General features: G+C 43.7%; 2 protein-coding genes across 2 annotated transcripts in view; one reads left to right on the top strand and one right to left on the bottom strand.

The window, feature by feature from the left end:
- Positions 1-16,208, top strand: part of LOC146980466 (endosome-associated-trafficking regulator 1-like) — a 537,750-nt gene that overhangs the window by 471,085 nt on the left and 50,457 nt on the right. The window lies entirely within an intron of this gene.
- The window catches only part of LOC146980467 (NLR family CARD domain-containing protein 3-like), a 65,969-nt gene that overhangs the window by 31,137 nt on the left and 18,624 nt on the right, over positions 1-16,208 (bottom strand). The window lies entirely within an intron of this gene.

Here is a 16,208-nt window from a genome sequence, read left to right as displayed (position 1 = left end):
TGAGTGTGTCCCGGTGTTGACTGTACAGCTCAATTAACTTCCTAATCTCAGTGTCCGTGAAATTTCCTTTCCTTTTTCTCTCCTCCATAGTTTCCGCAAACAGTGATACAAAGATGCAAGACAGCGGAAGGTTGTTACAACGTATCCTAGCAACGCACGCAACGTAGGCATTCACATGAACGCGCCTCGCTAAGACCAGGCGTAGTTAAGACCAGGCCTAAGTCCAGTTGGTGCAACTGGCCTAAAGTCCATTCTTAAGACTGGTCTTAGTTAAGACCAACTTAGCAGTTACGACCAGGCTTAGTTAAGACCAGTTGGTGCAACCGGCCCCTGGTGTCCATTTGGACTCTGTAAGGCCTCGTCCACAGCACTCTGGTAGAAATGTGATGATTTGTCTCCAAACACTTGAGACCACCAAGATTTTGTTTGTTGTTTTGACATCAGGTTGCGTCTAGACTTGATGAAGGTCAGATGGACATGAAGAGCAGCCAGAAACTCCTGAACACTCAGATGGACGAAGCAGAACACCTTGTCCTGGTACAGGCCGCTCTCCTCTTTAAAGATCTGTGTGAACACTCCTGAGTACACTGAGGCTGCTCTGATATCGATGCCACACTCTGTCAGGTCTGATTCATAGAAGATCAGGTTTCCTTTCTGCAGCTGCTCAAAAGCCAGTTTTCCCAGAGACTCAATCATCTTCCTGCTCTCTGGACTCCAGTGTGGATCTGTCTCAGCTCCTCCATCATACTTGGCCTTCTTCAGTTTTAGATGAACCACCAGGAAGTGGATGTACATCTCAGTCAGGGTCTTGGGCAGCTCTCCTCCCTCTCTGGTCTCCAACAGCTCCTCCAGAACTGTAGCAGTGATCCAGCAGAAGACTGGGATGTGGCACATGATGTGGAGGCTTCGTGAGGTCTTGATGTGGGAGATGATCTCTCTGGCCTGCTCCTCATCTCTGAACCTCTTCCTGAAGTACTCCTCCTTCTGTGGGTCAGTGAACCCTCTGACCTCTGTCACCATGTCAACACACTGAGGAGGGATCTGATTGGCCGCTGCAGGTCGTGTGGTTATCCAGAGGCGAGCAGAGGGAAGCAGCTTCCCCCTGATGAGGTTGGTCAGCAGCACGTTGACTGAGGTGGACTCTGTCACATCAGTCAGGATCTCAGTGTTGGGGAAGTCCAGAGGAAGTCGACACTCGTCCAGACCGTCAAAGATGAAGACCACCTGGAACTGATCAAAGCAGATTCCTGCTGCTTTGGTTTCAGAGAAGAAGTGATGAACAAGTTCCACCAAGCTGAACTTTTTCTCTTTCAGCACATTCAGCTCTCTGAAGGTGAAGGGAAATGTGAAGTCTATGTCCTGGTTGTCTTTGTCTTCAGCCCAGTCCAGAGTGAACTTCTGTGTTAAGACTGTTTTCCCAATGCCAGCCACTCCCTTTGTCATCACTCTTCTGATTGGTCGGTCTCGTCCAGGTGGGGCTTTAAAGATGTCTTCTTGTCTGATGGTTGTTTCTGGTCTGTCTGGTTTCCTGGATGCTGTTTCAATCTGTCTGACCTCATGTTCATCATTGACCCCTCCAGCCCCTCCCTCTGTGATGTAGAGCTCTGTGTAGATCTGGTTCAGAAGGGTTTGGTTTCCTGCTTTAGAGATCCCCTCAAACACACACTGGAACTTCTTCTTCAGGGCAGATTTGAGTTTACGTCGACAAACTGCAGCAAAATGTTCTGAATGAAAACACAAGAAATCAGACCAATAAGAAAATATAACATGATAATTCCTCTAAATAACGACTTTATGAACACGTTTCCCTCCATATGTTGATGTCAGTGAACGTCTCATTTGTCCATCATGTTGAATCTTTAGAGAAATCCTCTTACTGCTCTGCAGACGCTCAGCCAGCTCCTCCTGCTTCATCCTCCTCAGGAAGTTCACTGTGATCTTCACTAATGCCTCTCTGCTGCTCCAGCTCTGCTCTTCATCCTCACCATCCAACACCTCCTCATCCTCCCTCTGACTCCCTGAGCATTCTGGGTAATCTGGACTCAGAGCCTTGTTGATCTTCTTCAGCTCGTTCTTCACAAAAGTGACCATGTTCTCCTCCAGCAGCTGGAACAGAAACTCAATGAGTGACAGCATCAAACTAAAACCTGACAGACTGACAATCCACTGGTGTCAAAGTGCAGCATGGAGATGATGCTGAACACAACAGATGTAACAGCAGCTGTTGGACATGTCCTCACCATAAATATGGAGTCCAGGTGTGTTTGATGCTGCTGGGCAGACTGACCACTGGGAACCTCTGAGCTCTCCTGGTCCACTCTGTGGAGGGATCAGTGTCAAGTCAACATCAGGACAGAGAGATAATACAAGATGGACTTTATATGTCCCCTGAGGACGTTCACAACAGACACAGACACTTTGGTTTCAGACCTGGTCCAACAACACGTCGTACAAACTGGTTCTTTTCTACAATAACCTGAGTCTGACTGTCAGTTACAGCTTACATTTGATCAGCTGATCCACGTCCTCCTTTAAAGTTAATGATCCAGTCCTTTGAGTCGTTGCTCTTTAAAGACAGACAGCTGGGTTCAGGAGAGTCTGGTCTCTGCTGCTGGACCCTGAAACAACAACACAACTGATGTTAAATAGTTTAGATACATGGAGCATGAATACAGAAAAGTTTTGCTGTTTTATGCAACCTGGCTGAATATTTGTCAGCTTTCTGCAGACCCTGGATGACGATAACAGATAATGTGTTATTTGCATTTCAGTGCCCCAATCACTCCCACTATATGGCTATATTCAAAAACTCTTGAATGGACCTAAATATTGTCCAAAGTGACACCAAAGTTACATGGGTGAGTAAATTACCTTATTTTATGCTAGAAATAAGGTCCAGGTTGTAAAAGACGTCACTTGTCCTTTAACATGTGGATGTTCAGGTAGGGACAATGTGTATCCGAGTTATAACTCTGATTTTATGGAGAATCATTGAAATTTGACTCCACAGGAAGAACGTTCAACAGAGACTCGAAAGCTTTGAAATTTAGTTTTGTCTTACATCTGATCAGCTGATCCACGTCCTCCTTTAAACTTAATGCCCCAGTCCTTTGACCGGTCGCTCTTTAAAGACAGACAGCTGGGTTCAGGAGAGTCTGGTCTCTGCTGCTGCATCCTGAAACAACAACACAACTGATAAATGTGCATCTTGGAGAAAAACTGATGAAAAATATCTTCAATTTTTTAATAAACACAACAACTGACTTTTAGAGAGAAAAGTCTTTCTGACTGTTTTAAACTCTGACCTTTGACCTGTGGTCTGGCTCTTGGTTTTAGAGGGAGGGGCTCCCTCCTCTCTGTCCTCACACTGATCCATGCTGCTGAGCTCACATCCACATCAGCTCACACACACTTTGTAGCTTCACCTGCAGAGGAAACACACATCATTCATGTGCACAGCAGCTCACATGTCCATCATGTCTCCAGCTGCTCCTCCACTGATTGGCTCTTCTCCTCTGCTTCATATCAGTGTCAGCTGAATGCAGTCACACAGCAGTGAGGAAGAGGAAGCTGCCATCAGCTGCTGTACTTCTACTATCAGTCCACTAGATGGCGTCATGAAGCTGCAGATCTGAGTGGAGAGACTGGTGTTTTTGCTGCAGTTTATTTCTCCCACTGAACCCTAAATATTTAAAACATTACACAGTAGAAGAACTGTGACTCATGTTTCTACGTTGGACCAGACGGCTGCATTGTAGAGGGTAGGCACTAAGCAGCAGTAATGAGCTGCCTCATGGTTTTAGTATGATTATATTGCACAAGGTCACTGCTGTTTTGTTTTGTGCCCTGTTTTTGTCTAAAAGCATGTTGTGGCCAAAATAAAATACATTTCATTGCATTTAAAAAAGAAGAGTTCCTATTAAACCATCCACGGAGAAAACAGGAAAAAGAGTAAGGGGCTGTAGGTGTTCACACGTTAGGCACCTTAGCTACGTGAAGCACTTTGAATGCAAAGTTTGTCCCGGTGTAGGTAGTAAACTTATTTCATTTCACAGCTTCATTATCACAACATTCAGTCATTTCACTCACTGGAAATTCAGAGAGAGAACAAGACTCTTCACTTATTGTCTCTGTCAATCCATTCATCGTCTGCTCCATCAAATTTCAGGAAACAAAGTTCGTCTCAGTCTGAGGCCACGTCTTGTTTTGTCCACAGCAACAATCAAAGAGACAAAAACATTCAGTTTACAGTCAAAGAAAACAAGGAATTCTTCAGTGTTTGAGGCTAAAAACTGAACATTTCTGCTTGAAAAATGTAAAACTGTTGCAGCTCTAAAAAATTCTTCAGAGCCATATTGATGATTTGTGTCCAATAATCAATAACCCAGAGTGTTTGCTGTGTGTAATCACAGACATGAATGGTGGGGACACAAAGACAGTGTTTTTAATCTACAACCTGCAGCTGGAAAGTGGCCAGTAGCTTCACCTGTCAGGTACATGAGCTGCAGTACAAGCAGGAAGTAGCTCAACAAGGAAATACTCAAGGAAAGTACAAATACCTCACAACTGTACTGCACTAAATGTACTCAGTTACTGTGAAGAACCTGTTGCTGAACATTGATCAACACTGGAAAATCAATCATCAGTAAAGTCTCAGGAAAACCCTGATAACAACATAAGGTGTTCAGTATTGATCTGTGATAGGCAGTATTGGTATTGATTAGTGATACGCAGTATTGATCGATGATCAATCAATCAATCAGGCTTTATTTGTATGGCACTTTTCATGCCCACGACAGCTCAAAGTGCTTTACATGATAAAAACAAGGAACACAGGGGACACATATTGGGAGACACAGCCTACTACATACGCATTCACACAAGAACTTTAAAACACTGGAAGTTATGGAGAAAACGCCATCTAACAGTCTGTAATTAGTGATAGGCAGTTACAGCCCATATTGATCAGCGATCAAACATTTTAACTTTTACCTTACCTTAACAGGTGAAAAAGAACTGCCACGAAAAACGCTGGCTCAAACGTGAAAGTAAACTTTGAACAGGCAGTGGGGGGAGGGGAGGAGGTCACATGATCTGTGTAAAGGTCAGTGTATTACTGCCATCTAGTGGTCAGTTTTCTTGTCAAGGGAGCGGGGTATAAAAGGGAGGAGGCCACTGTCACCTGTCAGCTCTTCCTGTGGGTGTGTGCGCTCACCTGTGTGCATCTCCACCATCCTCCCTTTGTTCTCCCCTGGCTGGCGCAGTGTTTGTGCTGCTGGCTTTGTTTGGACCATGTTCGTGGCTTTTTGAGTGAGTTTTCTTTGTAGAATTATTTGTAATCTTTGTGTTGGTGCAGTTTTCCTTATAGTTTGGTCTTGTTTTGTTATTATTAGGAGACAGACGTTAGAGTCGGCACCTTCCATTCTATTAGCTCCCTTGGTTTGTGGAACAAGGTGTGTATCAGAATTTTGGGCTATTTCTTTATTTTTGATGTCTTGTTTTATTTGTTGTTTTGGGGTGATGCCGTTCACATTATATTTTAATTCTTTAAATAAGGTTTTAGTAATATTGTAATGTGTTAATAAAATGTAGTTTTGTTTGTTTGCTTTTTTTTATAGTGATAAGTTGGGTGCTTCTTGAATCTATGTGAAGTGTAATGTGTTTAACTTTTTCTTCTTGTGTTTTTTTTTTGTATATTCCCACATAGTTTTCACGGTGCTACACCAAGGCAATAAACTTATGCACCCGTATGGAAATCTCAGTCAGAAGTTACGAGTGGCCGTTATAGTGACTTTCACAGGTAAAACAGGTCGGAGAAACACGAGTGGGTTGCCTGGAACGCTACAAAGTCGTAAGTCGTGACTTGAAGCTGTAAAAAAAAGCCTGCCTGGAACGCAGCATTAGCCAAAACGACCGGATCGCTTACTTCTGCTTTAAGATCGTGGGTTTGATTCCCATGTTGACAGAGATGGTAAAACCGGCAGTAGCCCCGTGGGCCTTTCAAAATTTCCCCAGAGGAAATGTTCTAGTTTCTGATTGCTCTCCTGAAACATTTAAAATACACAAATACATAAACATTAGCACAGAGTCGTGTCCACATCCAGCTGCTGTTTATTCACTTACAGATTAAAACCTCCACTGACATTATGGGATGTATCATAGAGCTTAACCTCTCCGTGCTAATTGTAAACCAAAACCTACAGACTGCTCCTTTAAAGGGACAACGAGGAGTTTCTATGTGGTTATAAAAAAGTCTGATATTAATGTGGATGAATCTCCGTTACCACTTGTTAATGGTCCATTTTAGATAAATCTATGGTTTTGTCTCTATGGTTATTTTGTTATTATTAGTGGTGGTGGAAATGCTGGGCGAGCCGACCAGCGTTTCTTTACTTTCGGTTTCGTGGCGAGTCATGAGAATAACGCCGCCGTATGAATCTCCGTTTATGGTGGGAACTACGACGGTATGTGATCGTCTTCCAACCTCTGACTTTAATTCTTGATGAATGAAAACATGAGTCTGTCTTGCACCGGTCAAAGAATTTCACGGTGCGGAGGCTCATAAATGTAGTGTGAAGACACTTTGCTTTTACAAAACTCCTCATTGTCCCTTTAAAGCAGAAGTAAGTGATATATTTGTGTTAATATAAGTCTTAAATAGTTATATCTTCCACAGCAATCACTTCTATAGAGTGTTTGGTCTGAAACACGGGTCTGTCAGTCACTCTGCTCTGCTCTGAGCCCAGGAGAAAACTTTTATCGTATCCTACAGTTTTTATCCAATGAGGAGAGAGAACGGCATAAAGGGGCAGTCCTCTCTGTGTGTGCAGCCAAGGGATGCGCCTGAATGTGGTGACGTAGGGACGAGGACTGTTATGGTGCGTTCAAGGCAACTCATAACTGGTGTTTTTCCGACCTGTGAAGTGGTACCAGTTCGATCTGGTACGAGTTCACGGGTCAGAAGTTACGAGTGGCCGTTATAGTGACTTTCACAGGTAAAACAGGTCGGAGAAACACGAGTGGGTTGCCTGGAACGCTACAAAGTCGTAAGTCGTGACTTGAAGCTGTAATTTACGGTTTCAAAAGCCTGCCTGGAACGCAGCATTAGCGAAAACCACCGGATCGCTTACTTCTGCTTTAAGGTTAGGGTTCGGGGCTAGGGAATACATTATGTCAATGACATGTCCTCACAAAGATAGATTTACAAGGGTGTGTGTGTGTGTGTGTGTGTGTGTGTGTGTGTGTGTGTGTGTGTGTACCTGCTGCAGTGTGTGTGTGTGTTGCTGTCCTCAGCAGACAGACAGTCTGTCCTGGTGTCTCTGCGTCCAGCCAGCAGACACCTGGACAGCTGCACCTGGAACACAGACAGACAGTAATCCAACTCACTCTAGTAATGTACCAGATTACTTTTAGTTACTTATGGATCATTACTTCTACACCAAACATGTCACTCAGCCAATAGCCATCCACCTAGATTACATCACTGCAAACAGGAAGTCAAACACACCGAGCATCTGGTGAATTTCACAATAAAACCCAACAGATAAACTCTGATATGTTATTAGTATTATACATGTTATTCTCATGTCACACACAGCTGGTTGACCTCTGACCTCTGACCTCTGGCCTCCAGATGTTCTCATGGAGCCAGATGTTCAGACCTGCAGCTGCTGCTTGACCTGACAACTATTACACAAACCTCTTCTCCATTTGACACTCTGTTGTTTTTCTCTTCTATATTTATTCTTGTGTATTTCCACCTTGTTCACTGATACCAGCTGTAGCCTTCATGACTACTCACTGTGCAGCGTCTTGACCAGACTACAGGTTTCTACTTTCATAGTTTTCTACACAACTAGGGGTGTCACGATTCTCCAAATCCTCGATTCGATTTGATTTTCGATTTTAGGGTCACGATTCGATTCGATTCTCGATTTTTTTTCTTTTTCTTACAGCACAGACGCCTATGCTATTTTCAGACTAGTCTAGTCTATGATCATTGGTTTTATTCATCAAATGTTGTACAGTAAATCTTATTTCAAAAGATGGGCTACATATAAGTGATGCAATTTCCATAATGTATCACATTAGGCACTAATGGTCACATTTAAATAATTTCTTTACAATATAATAGTCTACTTGCCAACAATGAGTACCCGGAAATGTTGAGTACCCCAAAGTTTTATGTTAGAAATAGATAGTATGGGTCCCCAGTATTCAGAAACTGCCGGATGCTAACTTATATATATTGGGCAATTAGCACAATTGACATAATTAGCATAAATTTGCATATTTTGCCTATATGGGCAATATTTCAACAACATTGACTTGGCTGATCTGGGCAATATTGGAGTGGTTTTAGGGGTTATTGATGATGCTGAATCCATTTCTGACATTTTCAAAATTCAAAATGGCTGTCTAAACCGGAAGTGACCAGATTGAAATCCATCAAAATCGGCCCACTGGCAGTTAAAATCTGGTCACTTCCGGTTTAGACAGCCATTTTGAATTTTGAAAATGTCAGAAATGGATTCAGCATCATCAATAACCCCTAAAACCACACTAATATTGCCCAGATCAGCCAAGTCAATTTTGTTGAAATATTGCCCATATAGGCAAATTATGCTAATTTATGCTAATTATGTCCGTTACGCTAATTGCCCAATATATACAAGTTAGCATCCGGCAGTTTCTGAATACTGGGGACCCATACTATATATTTCTAACATAAAACTTTGGGGTACTCAACATTTCCGGGTTCACAATGGGGCCCTATGGGCTGGCAAGTAGACTATAAAGGTAACATGCCCCCAAAAATCATGATCCAGGGGCCAAAATTGCCCCCAAGGTTTTGAAACAAATATATTTATATCTGTACATTATCATAATTTTATTTTCATTAATTTACCGTCGTGTCTCATTATTCTCCTGATGTCAGCTGAATGTAAACGAGATTGCGCTGATACGGAGAGTCATGTGACAGCGGGGCAGAGCTGCAGCTGCAGCGCTGCCATGGACCTGATGATCAGGACCTGATCAGACTGGTGATCAGGTCCTGATCAGACTGATCAGACTGATGATCAGGTCCTGATCAGACTGGTGGTGGCCCACAGTGAATCAGTCCTGGATCCTCCACCATCACCAGATCCCCCAAAGCCCCCGCAAATAATACATCCACACAAAGTGGCAAGTTGCACCTTTTCGTCGGCTTATTATTTGCGGGTTGTTGTTTTTTTTAATCTTATAACGTCTCTGCAACATGCGGCTCTCAGTGCTGGTCGGTGCTGTGTAGTTAGAGCTGTGTCTCCCTCCTGTTCCCCAGGTAGGAGGGGGGCAGTAGCCCACCCCCTCCTGTTCCCCAGGTAGGAGGGGGGCAGTAGCCCACCCCCTCCTGTTCCCCAGGTAGGAGGGAGGCAGTAGCCCACCCCCTCCTGTTTCCCAGGTAGGAGGGGGGCAGTAGCCCACCCCCTCCTGTTCCCCAGGTAGGAGGGGGGCAGTAGCCCACCCTCTCCTGTTCCCCAGGTAGGAGGGGGGCAGTAGCCCACCCCCTCCTGTTTCCCAGGTAGGAGGGGGGCAGTAGCCCACCCTCTCCTGTTCCCCAGGTAGGAGGGGGGCAGTAGCCCACCCTCTCCTGTTCCCCAGGTAGGAGGGGGGCAGTAGCCCACCCTCTCCTGTTCCCCAGGTAGGAGGGAGGCAGTAGCCCACCCCCTCCTGTTTCCCAGGTAGGAGGGGGGCAGTAGCCCACCAGGGCTGGGTGATAAAACGCTATAAATTTTTAAATAACTTTTTTTCAATAGAAATATGAGACGTGGTCGATAGTTTTCATTCATCCATGTTTTGGCAAATAGCCAATGATATTGAGAGTTGCGCCGTGCCGAACCAATCACGTGGCTGGAATAGAGCCGGTCAACATGTGCATTTGTTTGGGTTGCTGCAGACGTGCATCAGCTGACACCGCCGTAAAAAAAAAAAAAAGAGAGAGAGAATGAGTGAGTGTTGTCTCGAAATAAAAAGTAAAGGAGAACTCGGACCAGTGACTGACAAGAGGCTTGGAGCGCAATGGGGACAACGGGCAGTTGTAGCTTTGCGGGCGGGGGGGGGGGGGGGGTCGTCGATCCTCTCTTTGACTTCGATGCTCGAGATTGTGACGTAATTTCGATCGATTTCGATAAAAAATGGAAATCGTGACACCCCTAGTACACAACAGTACATATCTTTGTTTCTTCTATATATTTATACTCTTGTACATAGTAAATCCTTTATAGTTGATTCTTTATTTCTTTAGCATCCTGTCCTCTCTGCTGCTGCTACAAGAGGATTCTCCACATGCTGGATCATAAACAGTCTCAGTTCAGACTGAATGAAACTGCTCCATGAACAGCTCAGTCAGAATAAACAGGCGAGGCAAGCCAGTTTTATCTGTATAGTTTGTCTCAAAGATCTTTACATCCCATCATAACAACATCCTCTGACCTTTGACCCTCACATCCACTGAGGAAAAACTCCATGGAAAACCCTTTAAACAGGGACATACAGGTGGAAATACAGGTGGAATAAACCTTTACTGACACCGATCCACAGTAAAATGACATCATGTAAACTGAATGTGGTCTGGTCCTGGTTCTGGTTCTGGGACCGGACCAGATCACTTTGACCAGATGCACTTTAATGAATCTTAACAGCACTTTTGTGGATTAAATGCATTTTAATTCTGTCCTCCTCCTCCTCCTGACTGAAGCTACTGTGTGATATTATTGTATATATTAATATTGTGATATATAATAGTTGTACCATGTTGTGTTGTGTTTAGTTCTTGTCTAGTGTTGTTGTAGTGTGAACTGCTGCAGATGGAGATGAGCTGTAGAGATCAATCTGGTGTTTACATAGCCTTATGTTCATGAATACGCAGAGTCCCGTTACTAATAAACTAATGAAATGAACCAGATCAGTTAAAACCTGACTCGGTCTCCATGGAAACCCAGCTGGTGTGTTGTGTCGTAAAGTGTCTCTGCTCTACTGTTTGATTTAATGTAATCCCTGTTTTGTTGTTTTTAAATCAAACACACGGTAATCTGATTACAGTTACCTTTCTGTATCCTGATTAATTACATAGCGTCGTTACATGTTAACGTTACATGTAATCCGTTACTCACCTGGGCATCGAACAGCTGCCGGTACACCTGTCCGCTCGGCACCGCTCTGCTCTCACACATCCCGGCCCCGGTTCGAGTCCCGTTCGTTCCTGTCGGTGTCAACCAGCTCCACTCTCCGTTAAACTCCGTTAAACCGTCCGTTAAACCGTCCGTTATCTCTCTATTAATCCTCCGTTAAACCGACTGTTGACTCTCCGTTAAACTCAGTTCAACTCACCGTTAAACCGACCGTTACCGTCCGTTAACTCTCCGTTAAACCGTCTGTTAAACCCTCCGTTAAACTCCGTTAAACCGTCGGTAGCTCCGTGATCTGCTCTGTGTTTCCTACCGGGCTGTTTTAACGTTTGTCCGTCGCCATGACAACAGAGGCTCTGGTGCGTTCACGGGCAGCGGAGAGAATAGGAGAAAGGGACTCCGGTAGAGAAAACAAACTGAGCCGGTACAGTTACTACGTAGTTGAGTTACCTTCTGCCGATCACCAGTGCTTTCATTCATCTCTTTGTACTGTACAACAGTGTGCGTCGGTGATGATGTAAGTTACGTGATGAATGAATGTTGTTTATACTGACGAGAGCTAATAATATTAGCAGGTATATGTTCGTTTGCTCGTTAGCTTAGCATTTAGCATGTCTTACCGAGCCCCATAGAATACGGACGGCCCGTCCGACATGTAACTCAGTTAATTATCATACATTTATTTTCTTCTGTGAATGTTTATTTAGCGGTGTAGCTGCCGTTCATTGAAGCTGCTATAACAGTGAGGCTAGTGTGCTAAATGGACCGGATCGGTAGCCGACGGGGCTGTTTCAGTCTAGCTTGGTCACGTGACCTGCCTGCTGCGCCAGGCCATTTTATTAATGCTACTGCAAAGTAAGTTAATTAATACTGTTTATTATTGTTGTCCCCTGCAGACATCACAAACCACACACAACTACAAATGTACCCCAGTGTCATGTTCAATTGGATAGAGGTCAATAAATTCATCTAAAGGAGAGAAGTTGCTGCGTCTTGCCAGTAGGCCTATATAGACCCTTTCAGAGAGTATAAACAAATACAGGTGTTACCAAGGATACTAATTAAGGCTCCATTCCATTTAGTGTAGCAGAGCGTTTTCTAATGAGCCACACCTGTCTTTGTTTATACTCTCTGAAAGGGTCTATACACCATAGATATAGAAACGTAGATGCCGCGTTCTATATCTGGCGATACGTCAGCGGGGCCGCCATATTGTGCAGGACACAGAACGTCTAAGCCTGTGAATATTCTCATTTGTCCAGGTCCAAGAGGCTTCATCAGTTGCGTACATGAACTGATGAAGCCTCTTAGATGAAGGTGAAACGTCTTCCTAGACAAAATAACCGAGTCCAGTTGCGTTTGATTTAAATTTCTTTGGGGATATCTACAGATCTACAGCTCTAGGTCACTGAATTGTTAGACTACACTCATTTCAATTTGCGCTTCTGTGTGTTTTCCTTTTTATTTTTTTATATAGGAATATTCATATGCGGATCAAGAGTGAGCGAGTGAGCGCGAGAGAAACAGCAGATGTACCAGATGCAGGTTGACCGGGCAAAAACTGAAACGAGACGGTTAAAGAGGAAAAACACAGAATATAGCTACAATAAGAGACTTTGAGTGGATCTGATGGTGGCTCAGGTTTAGTGATGAGGAAACTGTCACTGTCAGCTGCTGCTCCAAACAGTCACTAACTTTAATTTGAAGGGACAGATTAGATGTTGATTTTGTTAACAGGGACTTTGTTGCACCCATATCACCGTGGTGCGTCTTTTTTATACAGTCTATGGGTGCGTCTTGAAATCCCTCTTTGTCCACAGCGGGAGATGACAGAAAGAGTCAGAGAACTGAACTACTTAATTGAAGCTACGTTGTTGTGAGTTGGCTCCGGCGTACAGGAAGCTCTGCGCCGTGCTCAGTGTTTCAGCTGCTTCTAGGATCATGTAGTTAACGTCCCCAGCGTACATGACGCCTGTGAATAGACATCTCACGCACAGCCTTTTTCCACCTCCGCAATATCTCCAGACTCCGCCCCTCCCTCACCCAGCACTCCACCGAAATCCTTGTAAATGCCCTGGTCACTTCCCGCTTGGATTATTGCAACTCCCTCCTCACCGGTCTACCACAGAAACTCATCCACCGCCTACAAACTATCCAGAACACCGCCGCCAGAATCATCACCCGTACCAAGTCCTCGGATCATATTACACCAGTCCTCATGCAACTTCACTGGCTCCCTGTTCATCAACGTATACGTTACAAGCTCCTTCTGCTAACATTCAAAGCTCTCCATAACCAGGCCCCCCCATATCTCTCTAATTTGCTTCATCCTTATATCCCACCCCGTTCACTCCGCTCCTCATCCGCCGCCCTGCTTTCCACCCCCTCTTTCTCACTTACCACACTTGGTGCTCGGGCTTTTAGCTGTTCTGCACCTAGACTCTGGAATTCACTCCCACTACACATACGCACTCTGGACTCCATCGACACCTTCAAATCCCACCTCAAGACACACCTTTTTAAATTATCCTACTCCCTATAACACTCTGTCCCCTAACCATTTTATCCACCTTATCTATGTTTCTAGCCACACTGTATTTTCTTTGTATTCATGTATGTGCTATTGTATTTATACCTGTTTTTGTTTCTTGTTTTTGTCTCATTCTTACATGTAAGGTGACCTTGGGTTCTTGAAAGGCGCCAACAAATAAAATTTATTATTATTATTATTATTATTATTAGATTTAATCAAAATCTGGGGTTACCATGGTTACAGCGTTTAGAACGGCAGTCCTTTAGAGCTTATGCCCTGCACAACATGGCGGCCAGCAGACGCATGGTGGCGCTGTTCGGCAGTATGGAACGCGGCATCTACGTTTATATATCTATGCTATCCACAAGTTTCCGAACGTCATCTATGGTCAAAACTGGCTTCCGGTTTGCCGGTTTGGTGGAATTTTACGTTTACGTTTCCATGGTTTTCAGGCGTTGTCATAGTTGCGGTAAACACATGGATCTATTAACGCTGGCTTTTAACACAGATGTCAATTTGTGTGATATTATCCACTGTTAAAAGCTGCTGTGATGATCCATGCGTTTTACAGATTTTCATTGGGGGGAAAAAAAAATAAATCCATGCATTTACCGCGACTACTGAAACCATGGAAACGTAAACATAACATTCCAAAACCGGCAAAACAGGCTACGTTTTTGACGTTCGGAAAAAGGTGGATACACAGCCAGCGTATCATCACCGAAGCTGTTCCGTTACAGAATGAATGAATGAATGAATTTTAGTTTAGTTTAGTTACCTTTATTTAAACTCGTTAGTACACTGAGGTAAGCCTCATTTACAGTGCAGACGAGAGTACAGAGCAAAACAAACAAAACAGAACAGATATACACAATAAAATACAGTAAAGGACAGTAGAGGAAACAATTACAAATGGAAGACAGGGAATTATTAATTAATAATTTGAAGTGATTGAATGGGACAAATGAGTTTAACTTAAGAGTTAGTTGTAGATGATTCCAGATGTGTGGGGCATAAGCTGAGAAGGCAAAATGAATGAATGAATGAATGAATGAAAATGTATTTATTTCGGTCAGGTCATTCAAAGTTAAAAGTCCAACCCTAACCCTAACCCAACTGCTGAATTTTTTCCCCCCTCCTCTATCCATTTAGCTCTCGATCTATTGAAAGCCCCTTGCGCACGGCCAATCAAATCCCAAACAATCCATGAACCAATCAATGATCACTAATACACCAAAATGAAACAGCAGTTAGGTAATAATTATAGAAATATATAGTAATAATTATAGAAATATATAATAAAAAACAATCAGTCTCAGGGGGCTTTCACACCTACCTCGTTTGGTCCGGACTTTCGGACTTTCCAGATAGTTCGGATCAAATTGACAGGTGTGAAAGCTCCCCCGGACCACGGTCCGGACTAAAGACCGAGTCTTTGGTCCAGCCTCAGGAGGTGGTCTCGGTCCGGACTATCCTGGACCAAGGTCCGCTGCTGCGTAGTGTGAATGCATTTTTTTGGAAGGTCCGAACTATCAGACCAAATACAGGAAATAACGTCAGATGCGCTCGTGCCGAAAAAAGTAAATAAACAGAAAAAAAGGAAAGAGGAGCCGCGGCAACACTTGGGGAGAGGAGGAGATCATATTATATCCAGATTTGGTCAGAGGGATGGGTGTGTCAGTGTAGGCTACACTTGTAAACGTTTACACGGAATTAAACAGTAGAGTGTTTAATATAAATCCCCAAACGATACATGCAAGCCTATTTTTTTATATAATGACCCGAATATATATTTTTTCCGCCGAAAAAAGTCTGAAAAAGACGGATCAGCGGGTGACACCAAACAACGTCTGCCCCAGCAAGTCAGAGCTTTTATTTCTCTCACACACAAGTGACCTGGAGAGATGCAGCCGCATCTGACAGGAGGATCGCGCGTGTGTGCGCATAGCGTGTGTGTGTGTTCCCCTCCACTACACAAAACAGCTGATCGCTGCCACTCTGATCAATGAGAGCATTTCGCCGCGGCACAATCCTCTTTTTTTCTCTCCTTTTATCAGCTCTAACTTCACTCTTCTGCACCGCGATTACAAACCACAGCGTGCTTTCCAGCAGTGGGCTATATTTTTTCTTTTTTTTTTTTACATATATTTTTATTTTATTTTTTTCAGAGCACTTTCTATGCACTAACGTCAGACGCACGCTCATCCGTCATGACGTCGGTAGATCCTTTAGTCCGCTGTCAAATAGCAGTGTGAAAGCGAACTTTACTGGACTATATGGAAACAATGTAATTACATATAAAACTGATTCACATTGTTTTATTTGATTCAGTGAAACCACAAAGAAAAATAAATCACATGTAATTCATTCTATTCAGTGTCTCTACAACATGATGTTTGTTTCCAGTTGTGTTTCTTGTTGTGTGTGTTTAGCTGTGAGCAGCTCACAAACAGCCTGTAAAGTTGAACATGAACAGTGAATGTGTTTAAAATGTGTTTTTCTCCTCA

This window comes from Trachurus japonicus, chromosome 9 (assembly GCF_045865225.1).
Source record: "Trachurus japonicus isolate A0001 chromosome 9, Traja_1.0".
Taxonomy (NCBI): domain Eukaryota; kingdom Metazoa; phylum Chordata; class Actinopteri; order Carangiformes; family Carangidae; genus Trachurus; species Trachurus japonicus.
Note: the sequence above shows the minus strand (reverse complement) of the source record. Positions and strands in the feature narration are given on the sequence as shown.